A 6,267-nucleotide genomic window follows, 5' to 3' on the forward strand; every position below is an offset into this window, starting at 1 on the left:
TTTACCACCACCTTTGTCATGTGAGTAGTAAGTCAGTCAAAAGTAATTGTCTCTTCAGACGTCTGCTTCCAGTAGCAAACAGACTTTGGTTATTGGCCTATCTAAACAATTGGTCTTAGTCTTGATAAGTAGCCTTCGTACTAGTCCTTTTCTGTCTGGAAAGGTTTGAATTACTTTTCCCATGACCCAGGAATTACGAGGTGCTGTTTCGTCCACTATGAGCACTATATCTCCAATCACGAAGTTGCGTTTCACGCCAGTCCACTTCTGGCGTTCCTGGAGCTGCGTCAAGTACTCCTGGACCCATCGCTTCCAGAACAGATCGGACATGTACTGGACTTGCTTCCAGCGGCGGCGAGTGTAGAGGTCGTCCTTCTGAAACTCCCCTGGTGGTAGAGATGGGGATGTTTTCAGCAGCAACAAATGATTGGGGGTCAATGCCTCCAAATCATTAGGGTCGGGAGAAGAGTTGGTGAGCGGACGACCGTTAATGATGGACTCTACCTCACAGAGAACGGTATGAAATCCGTCCTCATCAAGATTCTGTACCTTAAAGGTAGAATTGAGAACTTTACGTATGGATCTTATCAATCTTTCCCAAACTCCCCCATGATGTGAACCTGTAGGAGGATTAAAGTTCCACTTGATGCCTTTCTGTAGAAGAATGTCATTAATCTGAGCATGGTTCCAGACTTCAATAGCCTCCCTCAGCTCACGCTCTGCTCCAACGAAGTTTGTTCCATTATCCGAGCGTATTTCCTGGACTTGGCCGCGCCTTGCTACGAAACGTCGCAGTGCATTGATAAAAGCACTGGTATCCAAACAAGATGCTACTTCAATATGGATTGCTCGTATGGTCAAACAGGTGAATAAGACTCCATATCTCTTCACCATGCTCCTGCGGCTCTTGACTGCGAAAGGGCCAAAGAAGTCCACTCCTACCCTGGTGAATGGGGCTTCTTCTGGGCAGACTCTGTCAACGGGCAGATCTGCCATCTGTTGGCACCCCGGAGCGGCTTGCAACCTACGACAGACGACACACTTGGTCAGGAGTCTTCTTATAGCTGTAGTAGCACCTGGAATCCAATACTTCTGACGTAGTCTTGACAACACATAATTGCGTCCGCCATGGCCCACCTCTTCATGAATATGTTTGAGAAGAATATTGGAGATGTGGGAATCTTTGGCTAAGATGATGGGATGCCTACTTTCTTCGGGCATAGCTGCCCTACTTAGTCTTCCACCAACTCTCAAAATGCCATCCTCCAACACTGGCGAAAGCTTGTAAATGGAGCTGTTCTTCCTAACACTTGTGTCAGTCTGCAGGCTGATACGCTCATCAGAAAACCGCCTTCTCTGGCAAAACTTGATAATTTCAAATTCTGCCTTCGCTAGTTCTTCCACTGTGAGCAAACTGCTACAGGCCAGGGCTTTGATCACCTCCGCTTTATGCTCTGAGGAAAGGTGCTGTTGCTTACTCAAGTTCAGCTGCCTCGTTTTCTGGCTGAGGGACACGAGCAGATTCTTAAACCTGAGGATCCAAGCCACGGCCCTTTTCAGATGGGTCCAAGAGGAGAAGTGATTCATTAAGCGAGTGGTGGCGTCCACCTCTGACCCTTGCATGGCATTCACTGTAACGCTAACCTTGACCTCTGGATCATCTGGTAGGAGTTCACTTGAACGATCTGGATTCGCAGGCCAGTCCTGTTCGGGGTGTAGCAGATACTCTGGTCCTGACGGCCAGGTCTTATTCTTGAGGAACGCATCTACCTTCAACCCTCTGGAAGCCACATCTGCAGGATTGCTCGTGGTACTTACGTACTTCCATTGAGATGCCTGAGACGCTTTAAGGATTTCTGATACTCTATTGGCCACAAAGGTACGGAACCTTGATGTTTCATTCCTTATGTACTTTAGCACCGACGTGCTATCTGTCCAAAACAGTGATGGCTGAAGCCTCATATGTAATTCCCTTTTCCAAAACGTGTCCATGCGGCTTGCCATGGTAGCAGCCGTAAGCTCCATACGAGGTATCGAAACTGACTTCAATGGCGCTACCCTGGATTTTCCCATGACGAAGGCGCTGTGCACCAGGGACTGTGCGTTTTGCGAGAGCAGATAGGTCACAACACCATAACCGTCTTCACTTGCATCTGTAAAGTGATGCAATTGTGCTGCGATGACTTCTCCAAAGTCTAATGGTTTTAGGCACCTAGGGATCTGGAAGTCTTCCAACTGACTGAGTTCCTCCAACCATTGTGTCCATCCCTGTGCAGCGGAGGGTGGTATAGGCTCGTCCCAACCAAGTTCTTTTCTACACAGCTGTTGCAGGATGATCTTGGCAGTAAGGACGACGGGACTCAAAATTCCCAAAGGATCATAAATTGAACTTATGACAGAGAGGATACCCCTTCTTGTCAGAGGTTTTTGTTGCACCGTGATCTTAAACTTAAAGGTATCTGACTGAAGGCAAAATTGTACCCCCAATACCCTTTCCACGGGAAGTGTGTCCTGTTCCAAGTCCAAGTCCTTCATATCTTTTGCCCTTTGATCTTCTGGTATTGCTGTAATCACGGCATGTCGATTACTCGTCCATTTAGTCAACTTAAAGCCGCCTTTGGAACAGATGGACACCAGATCGTGCTGGAGTGCCACAGCTTCTTTCTCGGTGGCTGTGGCTACGAGGCAATCATCCACATAGAAACAATGTAAAACCTTCTCGATAGCTTCCCGGCTGAACTGCCCTTCATTGTCCTCGGCACATTTTCTAAGTGCAAAATTAGCACAACTTGGTGATGAAGTTGCACCAAAGAGATGCACCTTCATTCTGAAGTCCGCCAGTTCTTGTACAAAGTCACCATCGGGCCACCAGAGAAACCTCAGCAAATCCATGTCTTCGGCTGGTACTCTCACTTGATGGAACATGGACTCTATGTCTGCCAAGATTATCACTGGTTCCTTTCTGAATCTGGTCACGACGCCTATCAATGAGCTGGTGAGATCTGGTCCCTGCAGGAGCTGATCATTGAGAGACGTCATCTGGAAAGGTGCTCCGCAGTCGAACACCACCCGCATCGTCCCTTTTCGAGGGTGGTAGACACCATGGTGGGGGATATACCACAATCTCCCATCCTCACGAGCCAGTTCCTCCGTAGGTACTCGCTCAGCATATCCTTTGGAGACAAGATTGTCCATAAAGTCTGCATACTGCTGTCGGAAAGACACATCTCTCTTGAACCTCCTTTGAAGGTTTAGAGTGCGCTGCTCTGCGACTTTTCTGTTGTTTGGCATGTTTAATTTGCATTCTCTCAGGGGCAATGCGATCTGGTAATGTCCATTCACAAGGCTCGCTGAATTTCTAACCAGCTTCATGAATTTTTGGTCTTCCCTTGACAAAGCAGGTTGCTCCTCGTGGCTGCATTCTGGGAAATCAGTTTTGAACTGTTGCTGCCAGAGCTTATCCAAGTTTGAAACTGAAACTCTATTGACTGTGACAATGTCAAATGCGTCGCTGCTGTCTCCTACCAATGGTCCATTAACAGTCCACCCTAGAATTGTTTTGATGGCATAAGGTCCATCGTTCACGCTACGGATCACTTCTAATGGTTCCAAGGCCTTTGGCACGTTTGTTCCTATTAGCAGCTCGATTTCTGCGTCAATCTCTGGCAGATGAACATGTCGCAAGTGAGGCCATCTCTGAAGATCCTGTCGACGTGGAATATTTCCCTTATTGACGGGCATACTCTCCTGAGTGAAAGTACTTGGCAATTCGCAAAATATCTCACCATCCAGACCAGCCACCTCGAGACCTGTGACTAATTGGGTGTTCATGACCTTCTCTTGACCCATAGTACGTAAAAGGATACGAGTTTTCTTTCCTGTGAGATTAAGCCTATTCATTAAGTTCTCAGTGCAGAAAACGGCAGTGCTTCCTTGATCTAGGAAAGCATAAGTGAGCACTGTCTTATTACCTTTTCTAGACTTAACCTGTACTGGGACTATGGGAAGTTTACATTCTTCCTCACCAGCCCCAGTGAGGCCGTTGGACATTAAGGCCCTGCCCACTGCCGTGCCTGGCTCTTGTTCAGTTTCAGATTTTGCTTGCTTCTCCTTAAACTGAATATGAAGCATTGTGGGGTGCTTCATACAACACGCTTGGCATGTCAACCGTTTTTGACAATCTTTGCTGATATGTCCTGTACATAAACAGGCAAAGCAAACACCATTTTCTTTTAAGAATGTGATCTTTTCGGTGCGAGTCTTCTCTTCCAGGTGAGGGCATGACTCTAGAGTGTGTTCACCTTCGCAAAACAGACAATCTTTGATGGGTAAGGCAGTGTAGCGTTTCCATTCCCGTGTTCCAATATTCCTATTTTCCACCGTGGTCGCAGTTGTAGCGAAAATACTTCCTTTGGGTTTAGAGATGGTTCGATTCGTACTTTTACTTAATGCTGGCGCTGGGTCTTGGATATTCCCGAACACTGGGTGTGTTAGAATTCTAACTTGCCTTTCAACGAAATTAACAACGTCGCTGAATGTGGCCCTTTGGTTACGGCTCTCTTGTATCTCGCAGGCTACCGTTCTCCAGCAATCCCGAAGCTTGTATGGCAGTTTCTTTACTATTGTGAGCATATTAGCGGGCATATCCAGTTCATACATATACTGTACGCCATTCATCACGTTGCTACAGCTTCGAAGAAACAAACCGTAATCCTGTAATGCATTAACATCTTCAGATCTTATTGGGGCCCATGACAGAACTTGGTTCATATAAGCAGTGGCAATTATTTGCTCATTACCGAAGTGTTCCTGTAGCAAAGCCTTAGCCTGAGCATAACCCCTTTCAGGGTCAACATGCTGACAACTTCGTACAAGTTCCCTTGGGCGACCTCTAGTGAACTGTTCAAGGAAATACAGGCGATCACTGCAATTGCTCGACTTGCTTTCGACACCGTTCTCAAAAGCTCTTATAAAAGTGTGAAACTGTAATGGGTTGCCATCGAAAGCCTGCAGATCTCTTTTGGGTAGCGATGCCATTTGTTGTTGCTGTACCAGCAAGGTGGTTATTTCATTTTGCCTTTTCATAATTTCAATAACGTTGTTTTGACCACTTTGGCCTAAAGGACCTTCGTTGCTAAAAGTGGTTCCATGCTCGTGCATATGGTGCTGAGAAGTACAAAGTTGAACATGTGAACTTTGGGTGGCCATTCTGACCTTAGCTCTTGTGGCTGGATCGCTGATGCTATTTGTGACTTGCTCGTCCCTCTTAGGTACTGCCAACGTCTGAGGAACAAATGTAGCAGCATCGGCTCTCTGCTGCATTGACTGTGTTTGTGCTTCACCAAAGTAAGGATTCATGTTGTCGTATTGTCTTGCGCTGCCTTTAGAACCGGTCATGCTTGCTGCCCTTAGCACGCTCACTTTAGCCATGTGTGCAGCAATTTCCTCGTCCATCTTGAGTCTCTCTTTTCCTTTTCGTATCCTTTCCTCTTCCTCCTCCAGCGCATGTCTGTCCTTCAGAAGTCCTTGTCGTGCCATTAGTGCTGCCAGGTCAGCTTCAGCATTTATGCGAGCAGAAGAAATGCTTGATATAGATGACCTTTGAGAGCTTCTGGCCGTGGCTCTGCTGCCCACGTTGGATATGCTGTCAGATGGATTCACACAATCCTGTGGATCTCCCTGCATGGAAACTGCCTTTGCTGGTGCTTGTGGGGCGTGCATATCAGAGTCAGGCACATCTTTGTTTGAGCCATCAAAGTCGTTTCCATCCAAGTTCACAGTAGTTTCACTCAGCCATTGGGTAACATTGTCCTTGAAAACGTTGGTGTAACTCTCGATGCTTAAGAACCATTCCTTTTGTAAAATTTGTTCGCTTTCGGGTAGCAAAGGGATTAATGACTTATGTAGCTCAATGGCCGTGTCGTGGAGCTGAGTAAGGGTTTGTATTTGTTGTTGCACCTGATGTACATTTTCCTTTCTTTTCATAAGCTCTTTTATAGCAGGAATTAGCGCTTTGATTTTATCTACGAGCACCTTTCGCTCCTTTTGAAGTTTTTCAATTTTTATTGCCAAAGCCTTTGCAGTTAGTTTGACTTCTCGTTTTTCCATTGTTTCGGAAACATTATTCACATCGCGATCATGTGTTTCGCTCATTGTGCCTTCAAGTTCGACAGTTCAAGTTTCACAGTGCACCAACGAGTCAATAGCGTTCAATTAAATTCACGTTTCCAAAACGGGATTCAACATCCGATTCCGCACTGCCAAGCC

Source organism: Gasterosteus aculeatus, chromosome X, assembly GCF_964276395.1.
Source record: "Gasterosteus aculeatus chromosome X, fGasAcu3.hap1.1, whole genome shotgun sequence".
NCBI lineage: Eukaryota > Metazoa > Chordata > Actinopteri > Perciformes > Gasterosteidae > Gasterosteus > Gasterosteus aculeatus.